The sequence below is a fragment of the Ambystoma mexicanum genome, chromosome 4p, assembly GCF_040938575.1.
Source record: "Ambystoma mexicanum isolate Mex_15411 chromosome 4p, UKY_AmexF1_1, whole genome shotgun sequence".
Lineage (NCBI taxonomy): Eukaryota > Metazoa > Chordata > Amphibia > Caudata > Ambystomatidae > Ambystoma > Ambystoma mexicanum.
The window spans coordinates 231,251,899-231,263,910 of NC_090927.1; the positions used below are offsets into that span (position 1 = coordinate 231,251,899).

Genomic DNA, 12,012 nt, shown 5'->3' on the forward strand with positions numbered 1-12,012 from the left:
ACTATGTGACACCCTAGCCACATTCATCTGGCCTTCTGCTCCATCAAACACGGGGGGGGGGGGTTCTCACATGGGTACCCTGCCTCTTGCTAACATATATGTCACTCCTCCATCACTACCTTTTGGCCCACATCATATCTGTGAATAAAGAAAAATCACACAAGAGGAATATCTGGTTTTAAATGTCTCTGTTGAAGAGGAAGAATAATGCCCTAGAATGGCAGATGCCCCCTGCCCTGATGAGGAAGGAAGAAGAACCTGGCATGCCTGAGACTTGCCAGGGGCTACCAGGCCACCATTAAGCTAAAACCGAAAGTGTGCTTTCAAAACGATATCTCACAGGCACTTTAAATGCAGATGCAAGTATTTAACAGCTATAATGAAGTAACACTCCGGCCTGAAAGCTCCTTGGCCCATTTGGCCTTTCCTCACTTTTCCTGACATCATGTCCTCATTTTCTGCAGAAAAAGTGAAGTTGATCCTATCCAATATTGCCAGACAACTTTGCTCATCCACACACCCAGACCAAACTTTCCTAGTTTCTTCAAGACAGAGAAGTGCAGGTTATCGTGGGCCCTTTTCACTTTTGCTTGTGCTTCTAGAGTGAGGTGGTCCCAAGGCCCAGTCCTCTCATCCTGGTTAATGCATATTTTAAACCATTGGCCTCATGTCGAACATGCTCTGACACACATGAAGCTTTCAAGCTGGACGATTCATCCCTCAGCTCTAGTTACAGATCGGCGTGTTAGTTCAACATTAATGACAGGCTGATTTACAACAACGTCTGCATCAACACATCTACAGCAGACATCATCTGCATGAGTAGCTGCTATCCCCCATGCCCTTCCAGTCACCTGGTCTAACATTATGGGTGTCCATCCATCCTAAGACTGGTGTCAAAAATCCTAGTCATCACAATCGGTGGCCTGCACTCCTTCAGCACTCGTATCCGAGGCAGCATCAAGAAATTGCACGTTGCACATCCTTAATATGCCACAAAAGATGGAAGTGACACGAGCTTTCATGATTTCACAAATGAACTATTTTAACAGCCTATACCTGGGTCCCTCCAAAGTCTTGGTTCATCCCGTTCCTGATGAAGCTACTGAAAGCTTTGGTTACACCTCAATTAAGGTAATTTTTAGAATCTCTCAACATCTTAGACCCTTTCCAACTTGGCTGTTGACCCATATTGTGCCCCCAAAACAGTCTTAGTGTTGGTGGTCGATGATTTGACTATCATTTGTGATGAAGGTAGTGTGGTGGAACTAATTCTATTGGACCTTTCTGCCACCTTTGATACCATTGACCACACCATCCTTTTGGGTAGAAAGCAGTCAGTTGGTATTTCAGGCCCTGGACGTTTCTATTCTATTCTATTCTATTCTATTCTATTCTATTATGTTCTATCATGTTCTTATATAGCGACACTCACCCATAGGCCTCAAGGTACTCAGAAGACAAACATAACAAGGAACAGAGACCAGTGTCAGAGAAAGAGAATCTATACCAGTATATAAGGGAGGCAGGGGGCTTAGCCCAAGTCAAACAAATTATTTTTTAGTTTTTTTCTTAAATTGGGCGGTGGACTCAGCTCTTGAGAACAGCTGGGTACAGGTTCCAGAGATCAGGGGCCCAAGTATGAAAGCCTGAGCCGCTGATCCTTTTCAGTAGGATACGTGGTTGCTTTAGGAGAATATCTTTGTTGGAGCGGAGGGTTCGGCAAAAGTGAATTCTCAAGATTCTTGCTGACAGGTAGTTTGGGGCTTTGCCTGCTAACAATTCTGAACCAGCATAACGCTTTTGAATTTGATTCTTTGGTTGACAGGCAGCCAATGTAGACTTCTGCAGACCTCAGTCACATAAGTACGTCGACTGAGGCCGCAGACGGCCCAAACTGCTCCATTTTGTATCACTCGTAGGCTTTTTATATTGACCTGAGGGAATCCAATAAGCAGGCTATTGCAGTAGTCCAATTTAGAGTTGATAATGGCCACTGAAATCTTAACCCGATTTGTCTCTGAAAGATAGGAGAACATTTGCCATAGTAGGTGAATATAAAAGGAGCAGGAAGATTTAAGATGGAGGACATGCTTCTTAAATGTATGATGGGAGTCAAAGTATATCCCTATTGTCTTCACCGAATCAGAAACCTTAATGGTGTGCCTGCAATGCAGAAACTAGCAAAGGAAGGAACCAGATGATTGAGTTTGGCCGGTGTACCCAATATAAGGAGCTCAGTTTTTTTTATTATTGAGGGCCAGAGAGTTCTTAGCCATCCACAATTGTGTGGCATGGAAGATGGTGTTGACTTTCTCAAGGTCTTTTCTGTAGAGGCTTGACAATTCTATCGCAATCTGGGTGTTGTCAGCGTAATTTGTGAAACAGACACCCAGTGAGGATTGAAGATCGCACAATGGTTTTATGTAAATGTTAAATAGAAGTGGTGACAAGCAGGATCCAAGTGGGACGCCAGAGGTAATTGTCACCTTAAGGGACTGTGCATTATCCTTAGTTATGAAAACGGGCTAAGAAAAGATCTGAGCCAGTCAGCTGCAGGCTTGGAGCATCTGCTCACCTCGATCAGCCTATCAGCCAAGATTGCTTGAACAACCAGATCAAGGGAGGCCCAAAGATCCAGAAGAAGTAGCAATGCCTGGCCGCCTTTGTCAATTATCTCCACTATATTGAATTTAAAATCGAGTAGGACAGTCTCGGTTCCATGAGAACAGATTTCTTCCCAGTCACAATCTGTCTCACTGTTTCCTATTAAATCATCTCTGGTGTCTATTTCTTGTGAGAACCCTCTGGGCTCGGCCAATTCCCTGCTGATATTTAATAGATATATTCAGTCATTGGCTGTCCTTATACACTCACACGGCTGATGCTGAACTGTTTTTTAGGCTTGAACTCGAGCGTGAGGGTACAGCTGCTTCACTTAAAGCTTGCTTGAGGCCGTTGGTTAGTGGATGGGTACAAATTAGCTTAGGCTCAACAAGGAGGGGCTGGTGGTTGGTCCTCCCTCTTCCTCTGTTTTGTGGAGTTCTGATTTATGGCCCTCCACCTTAGACCAGGCCCCAGTCCCAGTTAATTCTAAAAAGAATCTTGGTATAAAGATCTCAGCTTCATTACCTTCTGATTTACAGATCAATACCACTTTCAGAGCTGGCATTTTTAAACTTAAAGAGCTGAAGAAAGTGCTTCCTTTTATTCCTGCCAGCTTTCATGCTCTGGTCATCGCTGCCGCTATCAACAGTAACCTCAACTATTGTAATTCTTCCCTACTGGCTCATCCCTCATATTTACTACATCGCTTGAAGGTGTTGCATAATGCTGCTGTCAGTTTAGTAACAGGTTTACCTTATGGCTGGCCAGTGCCACCTACCCACCACAATCTTTAGTGGCTTCCAGTGGCTGCACGCATTTAGTGTAAATCGTTGTGCCCAATTCATTGTGCCCATGATGGCAAAGGCTGCCTATCCTTTCAGGAGAAAATTCATCCCTACCGTTCTTTGTGCTCACCCTCCTCAGCTCTTCTGATGGTTTCCCATTAGCAGTTGCAACTTTGTGGTGGTGGTGCCTTCTCTGTGGCTGGCCCCAAACTTTGGAATTTGCTTGCGACTACTCTACAGACTATCACAGACTTTGACTTAGTTTAAGCTTCCCTCAAAACGTATCTTTTTTTACCTAATGTCCTTCCTTACTATTTCTGCATCTTTGTTTGCGATATGATGCCTTTTTTGGTGAAAGTTTGTTCACTCTATACGTTTTGAATAGATAGATAGATAGATAGATAGATAGATAGATAGATAGATAGATAGATAGATAGATAGATAGATAGATAGATAGATAGATAGATAGATAGATAGATAGATAGATAGGTGGGTAGATAGATAGATAGATAGATAGATAGATAGATAGATAGATAGATAGATAGATAGATAGATAGATAGATAGATAGATAGGCAGATAGATAGATAGATAGATAGATAGATAGATAGATAGATAGATAGATAGATAGATAGATAGATAGATAGATAGATAGATAGATAGATAGATAGATAGATAGATAGAGCTCCTGAACCTGCGACTAAGGGACCACATCCACTTGCCTTCAAAGCCCTGCATCGGCTCACATCAGACAAACAAATATCTGTCAAAGTCTTGCGCATCATCCACGGAGCCCACATCCAACAGAACCTCATCATGTGCCATGATCACAGAGGTCAGAAAGCTCCTTTGCTCTCCCCCTGGTCCAATCTAGGAAGACGTTATGTGTAGAAGACTACAAAGCAATGTGGTGGATGCCTTATGGAGCAAACTTCCCACATCACTGAGTACACTGGACACATATTTGTGATTTGGAACCAATGCTAAAGAAGACCCTTTTCAAGCTCTCTTTTAGCAGTTGATAGGCCTGCTGCTGCCTGCTCTCGATGGAGATAGACAGCAAACTTGCATTTCGGTACACATCGTAACCCTCTTAGTTGGCCTCTCCACGTCTGTCCTGCCGCCTCACTATTAACTGTTCTGTTCTATTGTTCTCTGCGTTTCTGCATGTCTTCCTGCACACACCCTCCCCCACAGTCTCGGTCCTCATGCTTGGTTTCTGAAACCTTTGAAACTCTACCTTGAAGAAAGTCTTAGGTTAAACTGTTTTTAAAAAAACACTTTTTCCTATCAGTTGTTAGTCACCTACTTCTCAATAATAATGTATGTGTGGTGGTAGATCTCTCTCTTTGGTGGGGCCCTCCCTCAGGAACAGCCTCCCTGCCTCCCTGAAACTTGAGGAGAACCATCTCCGGTTCCGGAAGCACCTTAAAACCTTCCTCTTTGCTTCTGCTTTCTCTCCCCCTCTCCCCCTCTCCCCCTCTCCCCTGCTGAATTCCTGATTGAGATTCCACTGGTTACCAGCACCCCCTTCTGATCTCGGGCCCAGTACCCGCCAGTTGCACACCTGCACTGCCTCCCTGGCAACCACAGCACTTGGTGACTGTTTCTGTATGCCTACAATCCCCCTACCAGCACTTATGTCTGCACTTACCTTGCACTTGCCCCAGTTGGCCGTATTTGTATTTCTCTATTTATTCTTTTATCCCATGTACTGCACTGTGCCGTCCCCCATCCCCCTTGCTCTTTTCCCTTTTCCCCTTCCTATGCACTTGCGCGGTCTGGGTGCCACTGGGCCTAGTAAGATCGGTGTCTGTCTTCCCTCTGTTCCCCCTCTCTTGCCTCGTCGCGCCTTGAAACACTTGTGCATAGGCGCGTTATAAATGCCATATCATATCATACTCATTCACCATTACATGTGCGTTTTGCCACGTTTCTTTTTCAGATTATTGTTTCCAGATTACCAGAACATCAGTAGCCCTGACTACGCATCTCAAAGTCCTTCAGGGATGGATACATATCATTGTGATCATTGTAGTGACCTGACACTATTCTCCCTCCCCAGCAACACAGTTAAATTGTTAGATATATACCGGTCTCTAATGAAGCAAGTATCTCACATTACACAATGTTGCTGTTATAATGTCTCTCTGGCCTACGTCCACCGGATGAGAGCAGTATCACCCTCTCCAGGTTGGTCTTTGCAAATGCTTTACCCACTGGGAGGATTCCCCTCTAACAAAATGAAAGCTCCAGCAGATCCAACCCTATGCAGCGAGGCTAATGTTTAATATCAAGCCCTTTCCCAAAACCAAAACCATCTCTCAACTTGCTACCCCTGGAGTCTCTTTGCAAACTGAAGCTGCAGTGAGAATGAAATCACTGCATAATAGCCCTTCACCTTCTTACAATCTCGAATTAACTGATGAATTCCAGCCAGGCAGTGAAAAAGATCCAATACCATTCTCCAACCTATTTCGAGAGACAGCAATCGGCATCCTATGGGCTGATGAATTGCTTCCCAAGCACCAATCCCATGAGCCCTTTCCGCTATCTGGAGGAGGAGTTTATGGCTATCTGGAGGAGGAGTTTGGGGCTGTCTGGAGGAGGAGTTTGGGGCTATCTGGAGGAGGAGTTTGAGGAAGGCCATCTAGCAGGAGAGCATGACCATCTCTGTTGGAGGCGATCATGTCAATTTCCTGATGAGCCCAAAGAAAAAAAAACATTTCTTGCCTGAACTCTTCCAATCGTTTCCACTTACTGTTATTCTGCCACTTGTGAGTATGCAATATAAACAGTGAGTGGTTATTGGACTAGGCTAGATCAACACATTTTTTCCAATCACTGCCTTCTGAGATGGATGTGAATGGAGAGACTTCGTGTTTATGTTTAGTATGTAGGTGTTAGATTGTATATAGCGCAAATCCAACTGTGAAGCATCAGGATTAGTATTAGGATACAATATTATCAATACAATAAGAAGGATTGAATATTTGAGGGAATACGTTGAAGCACTCAGAGGAAGGGGATACACAGTTCTTCATTGCCTGCATGAGTGCTCCCTTGCCTCCAATGAGTGGGAGCCTGGGTGGGGCTCCCCTACTGACCTTTTGCGACTTTCCCTGGCTGTGTTTTTCTTTCCACACAACTGCACTGCACCCAACCGTGTATTTGCTGAAAGAAATATCAACCTCAACCTAAGCTGTATGGATTCAGCGCAGATCAGTTAACCATGGCATGCTGTCCCAGAATACAATGGCCCACCAAAACAGATACTCTTTCGTGACTCTCTGCTGCCGAGCATGAGTCAAGAGAGCAAACCCGGCAAGACCCGACACTCCATTGTACGCTTCAAAACAAGGAACGCCAAAATGGTGTCTGGTATCTTGAGCTGGCCCAACAGACACATCTCGCATACATTGTTAGCATGAAATCCATATCATATGTCCCTTAACTGAAGTACTGTGGGACACTTCACGGGAGTGAAAGATTAACGTGAAATGAATCACTTGTGGAAACTGATCTTTTTCTAATGGACATATCTGCTGAGTGCGAAATAAGAGGAGGCGTGGGGACACGATGTGGAAGGAACGTGTGTGCTTCCCTCACGAAACAATGTGAGCCTGTGTATGAGGATACCTGCTAGCATTACAGTAAAGCTGCCAGGGACACAACCCCCTATTGTACCTTCTGCGGGTGGAGCTGGGATAACTGAGGCACGCCATTGCTTCTTTAGAACATGTGGCCAATATTGGTAGAAAGTATTATATTTAAACTCTTTTATTTTACAGCTTTGCAATGATGCGATATAAGCTTCTGAGTCAGGAACAACAATGGAACATCCACAATAACAATTCAACCTTTGGAGAGTATTGCACAAACGGAGCTGTTCTGCTGGACATTCTGGCGGCCATTTGACAACACTGGAGCACAGGCGCCATTTCAGGAACTCTCGTTTTGCGTGAATCAGGCCTCCCTTTCAGTTTTGGCATGCATGTGCTGAGGGAGCAGAGGATGTTTTGGGGATGAGGAAGATTAGAATGAGATCGTATCGGGGTGGGCTTTCAGCACCAAAAGCCTGGCAGAGTCCCACTAGGTCTCTTTCACTTTGTATACCTGCTTATCAGTAGGCTGCGTTTTTGACATATTCCTACAGCCACAAATAATAAAACACTAAGCACCTTCATATTTTATAACCAGCTGATTTTGAAAACCAAGTGGGGCCGAATCACAAAGATTTGCACTGGAGCAACTCACAAGGATTTGCACTGGTGCAAAGCAGAGGTGCCCGTGAGCAGCTTCAATTTGCTCCTGCTACCTTTTACCTGATTCACAAATCTAAAGTTGGAGCAAATCAGGCGATGCCTGTCGTATCTCTAAGATGTTGAGGTGCAAATCTGATTCACAAAGATGTCCTCAAGTGCATCTCAGACATGCTCTACGTGCCCATATACGTGTGCCCGTTTTAGACTTTGTGAATGAGGAGAAACGCAGCAGGAGAACATCCCAGCATTTTAATTTCGTACATAGAGTATAGAAACTGCCATTAAAATGGGTGTTTGCATATTTATTTCAATATAGTTTTCAGCCAGGCGACTCCTTGGCACCACCGACACTTATTCAGAGCTTGTATAATGCATGCGTTGAACTCAGGTTCTGTAAATGGGCATTGTTTTGATCCCAGCACGTTTCTTTATTTAGCTGCCCACATTTGACTAACACAATGATGTAACTGAAGACCGGGCCTCTTGTCTTAGTTCTTGCCCCCAGGACACCCGTAGCTCGAGACATTTCTCTGGCAAGCGCCTTTGCAAACAAATAAGTTGACAATACCTCAGGTCAGATTTAACTGACTCCTCCACTCTTTAACTTGACATAGGGAATAATGTGTAATTTGCTCAATCTTTGATCCTGCGTGTTCTTTATTTTATGCACCTTTACAACTGTCACATTAGGCATCATTCCAAGTGTGGTGGTCTGGAAACAAAGGTGCCGGTAAGCTCACAAGCACCCTTGTTTCTGGACCGCCACACTACGAGACTGCCTGCAGGGGCCGTAGTGCCCGGCAGGTCTGACCCTGCCGGGTGCTTCAGCCCCAGTAGGCAGGGTCGTCACGGAAGCACCGGCACCGTTAGCAACAGTGCTTTTGCTTCCGTCTCCCCACTCCCATGGAGTCCTATGTGACTCCACAGTAATGGGGAGTTACTGAATCTGACTCCTGACTTCCCGCTCTGCCGGTACTTGTAAGTCAGGCGGTGGATTTGGTGTTTCCAGGTCAGCGGCAACCCACTGGTGGCACCGGCGGGTTACTGACGATCTCAGAATGAGCCCTTTTAGTTGCATTTTTTTTGTTCAAGTCTCCTCCACCCACTCAACACTCCTGGGAAGGTACTATAGAAGTGTAGACATATTGTCTTTCAAGTACTCTCCCTCAGGTTCTCTCCTGCTTGATGCTACCTCTTGCAGGATGCCTACTGACCCAAAAGGTCACATATACGCCTTTACTCACCTCCTGCACCCTTTGACTATAGCTGCTCGTCAATAGCATAGAAGGCTATTTTACACAGCCCAGTATCTAATGGAAAAATATAGGTGACCTAGCCTCTAAAATGGAGAGTGTCTGCACTGCCGTGGGAAAACATAGGGGCTAATTCATGGAATTTTTGTGCCGAAAAATGGGGATTTGTGTGCCATTCTGGCCGCAAATCCCCATTTGTTAAACAGGGATTTGCGGGCACATTGGCGTACAAATCTCAGTTTTTTGGCACAAATAATTCCATGAATCAGCCTTATAGTTGGGTAACCTCCACATCACCCGATGTTCTGTCAGCTTGTGTGGACAGAACTTTGTAAAACTTCCTTTTAGGTTTGAACAGAGTGATTTCGCAAGTTCTGATGCTACACAGACTATAATGGCAATTGTGCTTGGACTACATGCTCAATCTTGAGCGCTGCGGGTAGTCCAACGCATGGAGTTACTAGAGTAGTCCAGGGAGAGCTAGATCATTGAAAGCAAAATTAGATTTTTCTGATTGAGGGAGGGGTAGGATATTGAAATACAATTTAGTTGAGGCAAAGGTAGATCAATGAAATATGATTTAGTTGACGGAAAGGTAGATGAATGCAATATGATTTAGTTGAGGGAGAGGTTGATAAATGAAATATGATTTAGTTGGGGGAGAGGTAGATGAATGAAATATGATTTAGTTGGGGGAGAGGTAGATGAATGAAATATGATTTAGTTGGGGGAGAGGTAGATGAATGAAATATGATTTAGTTGGGGGAGAGGTCGATAAATAAAATATGATTTAGTTGAGGTAAAGGTTGATAAATGAAATATGATTTAGTTGGGGGAGAGGTAAATGAATGAAATATGATTTAGTTCGGGGAGAGGTAGATGAATGAAATATGATTTAGGTGAGGGAGAGTAATAACATTTAAACAGTTGTTTTGAATATCCTAGATTGGAATGGGGACAGGCGGGAGATGACCATTTCACAACCGTACCTGAGTGTGCACTATTTTTCTGACTGCTCTAGGGGAGAGACTCTCACTGACCAACTTGCTTGGACATACTCCCACGTGATATTTATTGTCCGTGACTAAGGAGGAGATCATTCCATTCAGCGACTGTAACTAAACATCTTTCTTCGACAAATTAGGAGGGAATACTAAGGTTAGAAAAATCATAGAGTTGGTTCTTTCTTGTCAATGTCAACTAAGGCAACAATCCAAGAACGGTTTGGAGAAAGTCAGCCGATTACCATTCAGTAAAAAAACTCTACAGTGCCTTTTTTGTGTAACCACTACCAGCAAGAACATAATCCCAGTGATCCCTTAGATGACATCCTGGCACAGGACATTTAATGTCAGGAGTCACTGATAGGGAGGTGCACACAGGGGCATTGCTATGTTTGTGAAACATCCAGGGCTAGAGCCCCTTAAGTTCCCGAAGCTCCTCAAGACCTTCCTTTTCTCCTCTCCCTTCTCTCTGCCACTCCTGTGCTAACCTTCCCTGCCTCCTGCACCGTTATGCTGGCTGGCTGCTTGGTGTTCCTCTGAGTCATACAGGCTAACAGGCACCCCTGTCCAGTCCCCCTGCACTTGCCTGTTGGCCTTCCTGCACTGCCGCCTGGCCTACCGTGCACTACCTGAGTGTGATTTCTTTGGTGTCCCAGCCTTCCTTGCACTTATCTCAGGGCCCTGCTGCTCTGGATGCACCTCTGCCTGTGCCCTTCCCCTGCACTTCTTGTCTGCGTACTTGCATGATCTAAATGATGCTAGTCCCAGTAAGATCATGTGTCTTGTTCTTCCCTGCCCCTCCTCCCCACTTGCCTGGTTGTGCCTTGAAATACTTGTGTATAGGCACATTATAAATACCATTTCAATCATTCAATCAATCAATGGAAAAACTAAAAAAAGTGAGTTCTCTTTGAAGTTGTTTATAGTGTTACATTGATGCTTAATACGTCAGCAAGAGAAGCAGCTATTAGTCTTTTAGGTGAACATTGTTCTTGGATTGAAGTGCAAGAACCCAGGCCTCTAAACTTCCAATTATAGGCATCAAAGCAAAACATATTTTTTAGCAGGAGAAATATATATATGGATCAATACTACAAATATTATTTATAGTTTTTGTATGTGATTAAGTGCAAATATTACACTTAGCGAGATTGTAACAGGCAGGGCAAGTGGATTTGGGTAATTGAGCCCATACAATGTGCATGTGATTTCTTGCGGTGACTTCCCCTGCATAAAATAAAGGGACTATCTTTAATTAATTTGATTTAAATAAATGTGAGTTTTGATTGCAAATAATCTGTTTGTTGCCCCAGTATTGTGGGGAGGGACTGTATACCAGATGATGGTAAATTAGCGATGGCAACCTAGTGAAAAGATCAACATATCAATCAAATCATTACACTCTATGCCTTGTTGTAAGTCATGTGTGGTCCTACTGGAGGCTTAGCCCCACAATGTAAGAGTTTTCTGCAAGTAACAGCTGTTTGTGAAAGTAGTTTCTTTTCCAGCATTCCTGTGGAATGCATGGACTCACATTCCTCAAAGGGCCCAGATGTGCACAATTTCCTTACACCTCATAACTGCACTTCACTGAAAAGGCAAGCAGCTTCTAATCCGGCAACTGGCTGAGGTGATTTCTTCCATGTCTAGATAAGCAGCAAGTAGCCTTAGATATTCATCTGTGGGTGAGGGAGCATTGGTCTTCATCCTGCCTTTAGAGCTCGAGCAGTCGTGTGTCTTCCCGAGGACTGTGCCGCTCTTGTGGAGTGATACTTCCTCTCAAATGACAACAGCTGGACCATGCCCCTTTACAGGGATACAGGATCTGGGTATTGGTGTGTGTATAGTCCTTTTTAGGATTGAACTTGGCGCTACACTGTACTAGGCAATCTGGGATTGGGTAGATGAGTGTTTAGGGTATTCAGTAATAGATGGAACCCAGGTTTAAGTTTCCATTCTTGAAACACACAGAACAGCTGTGGGCCTCATAGGTGAATCCAGGATGCTTTATTGTACATATGTATTTTTGTACAGTTCCAGTTACTTGCGAGTATAATACAAGGTGAATAGGTAGGTAGACAAGTAGACATAATGAGATAA

The 12,012-nt window shown here is 44.2% G+C and overlaps 1 protein-coding gene across 2 annotated transcripts in view; it reads left to right on the forward strand.

The window, feature by feature from the left end:
* The window catches only part of PKHD1 (PKHD1 ciliary IPT domain containing fibrocystin/polyductin), a 4,356,595-nt gene that overhangs the window by 2,263,666 nt on the left and 2,080,917 nt on the right, over positions 1-12,012 (forward strand). The window lies entirely within an intron of this gene.